The sequence below is a fragment of the Gracilinanus agilis genome, chromosome 1 (genome assembly GCF_016433145.1).
Source record: "Gracilinanus agilis isolate LMUSP501 chromosome 1, AgileGrace, whole genome shotgun sequence".
Lineage (NCBI taxonomy): Eukaryota > Metazoa > Chordata > Mammalia > Didelphimorphia > Didelphidae > Gracilinanus > Gracilinanus agilis.
The window spans coordinates 792,144,560-792,147,349 of NC_058130.1; positions in this window are offsets into that span (position 1 = coordinate 792,144,560).

Consider the following 2,790-nt stretch of genomic DNA (forward strand, 5'->3'; position numbering starts at 1 on the left):
TATTATTCCCCCACCAATAAACTTCCCTGCCTCCTAACTTCCCTGTCACCAACTCTCACAACTTACACATCATCTTCTAAATCATCTGTCATGTACCTCCCCTATAACCAACCCATTTCCAAGCTTTGAAAGGAGCTCTTCCTTGAGCTTCGCTGGCTTTCTAGGAAGGAACTCTAGTGGGTGATGGCAGCTATGCCCACAGAGAGGGCTCTGGGTGCCATTTTGGGCACATGTGCCATGGGCTGGCCATCTCTGATCTAGGGCATTGAGAAGCTGGAACACACTTTGAGGTATGAATTAGATGAGGTGATTTCTGAAAAATCTTCAAAGATGTGCTGCTTCTTGATGACAGTCACTCAGGTCACAATACTGTGGAGGGGACAATGAACACTTGAGGTCTATGCAGGAACCTCATTTCTGCCTCTATACCTGGACTGAATTTGATGAGCTGGAGTGCCCTTTGACCTCTCATATTCCATTACAAGTTGTGATGGGGCTGTTGTGATGGGAAGGAAAGGGAGCCTGTAAATCATTCATGGCCAGGGCAGGACCCTGAAAGGGTGCCCCTTGGCTCCAGGTATATTGTTCTTGGATGGCATTGTCCAAAGTTAACATATGGGGCAGACAGGTGAGACAGGTGGTATCTTGGACAATAGCATTGGCCTCAGAGTCAGGAAAACCTCAGACACATCAGCTCTGTGACTCAGTTTCCTCAACCATAAAATGGGGACAACAAAGTGTCTGCTTTTCATGGTTGTTGTGAGGACCATACGAGATAATACCTCCAGTGTTTTGTAAGCCTTAAAGTGCATAAATATTACCATTGTTAGAGGTGTGTATATATCAATAGTAGAAATTTTGTAAGCTGTAGGCTTAGGTGCCATCATTGAGAATTTGTGATCTCACTGGCTCCTGCCTGCAGTCCAAAGTCATCTCAGAGAAAATCCTGCCTGATGTAATAGCCTATATCAGCCCCAAAGCCATGCAGCCCCTTGCTGACACATGGACCCGCATGGATCACCAGCTGAGAAGGAGGAAGCATAACAAACAGGGAAAATAAGCATCTTCAGAAACTCAAAGCAACTTTGGTCCCATGAGCTCAACCAGGAATAGGGAAAGAGACTCCAAAACATAATTTTCTACTTCTATCTTGGTCCTCCCCTTGGACTCAAGGATGGAGCTAGAGATGCCGCAGGCAGANAGCCTCTCCAGAGATGGAGACATTGTTATTGGTAGCTTTCTCCCCTTGCATTCAGAAGAAGTGAGCAACGCCCAGGAAGCAGAAGTGTTTCAAAGTCATCCTGACAGGAATTGTAGGAATTACAAGTAAGTGCCAGTGTGACTCTTTTATAAAGGGTTTCTTTTCATTGTGAAGATTAAAAAAGATAATGATAAAAGGGACCCCATCTTATTATCTTTAATATTCTCCCTGAGATCTCTGCTAGATCTAGTTCTGTAATTCTATCATTTGGAGGTTCAAATGAAATAATAAATGTAAAGAGCTTAGCAAACTATAGAAATACTACTACTGCTACTGCTACTGCTACTGCTACTGCTACTGCTACTACCACCACCATCACCACCATCACTACTACTACTATTAATTTCTCTGAGCCTCAATTTCTTCTCCTGTGAAATATCACCTATCTCCTGAGGATTTGGGGAATTATCTCATTATCATCTGCAGTCATGCTCAGGTCTTATGCTACTCATACTAAAAACTCCATGTATATTGTAACTTAAAGTTGTCCTCTAACTTCCATGACATTGGAAAACTATGGAAAGAGAGCATAGACTCAGTGCAGAAATGCAAAATTAATAGAGATAATGACAGGAATTTTGACTTAGGAAGAGTTTTGGCTTTCCAAATTCAGATCCTTTCCAAGGACATCCTTGCCCTAGTGGTGTCATATTGAAATAGCTTGGAAGTCCTAGAACTAATACATGTATGTGTCTAGGAGAGTGGAAAAAGGTGTAAAAATGGTCATTGGGAGGCTGGATATCACATTATGAGTCCCTGTGTCTGCATGTCTCTGTCTGCCTTTCTCTCCCTTTAACGTATTATTCTGTTTCTTGTTTTCTTAGTCCTTTCCTTTTCTATTTTCATTAGATTGATCTTTGTTCAGCAGTCAAAATTTGGGAAAAAAGTCTATTTATTACAGCTAACATATTGTTTAAATCTCATTTTATGTTCTCCTTTTTCCCCTTTTCATTTCTGTTCTCATTTAGTCCCATTTTGAATAATGGAGGCTGAGTGTATGGCTCCCTCCACATATAATGATTTTTAAAAACCCTGCAAAATCTTTATTTTGATTGAATTTTATGTAGATAAGGGGAGGACAGAGGTTGTTATTAGGGAAGGAAATTTCTTCCATTTCACATTCTCATCAAAATGGACATGAATATGGAAGTGTTTTGCCTGGGGAATCAAATAAGCAAGTATTTATTAAGCTGTATTATATGCCAGGTACTCTTTTAGGAGCAGCTGAGAACATAAGCACAAATAAATAAACCATCTCAAATCACCAAGAATTTACACTTAATGAAGGAGACACATTTTCACATAAAATGCATACAACATGTATGTAATCTTTGTTAATATGGTGTTGTTGTTCAGTCATTTTAATTCCATTAAAGTCCTTGTGAGCCCATTTTGGCTTTTCATGGCAAAGATAATAGAGTAGCTGGTTTCAATTGTTTAGCTCACTTTACAGAAGAAGACACTGAGGCAAACAGTTAACTGACTTGCCTAGGGTCACATAGTTAGTTAGTTTTTGAGGCCAGATTTAA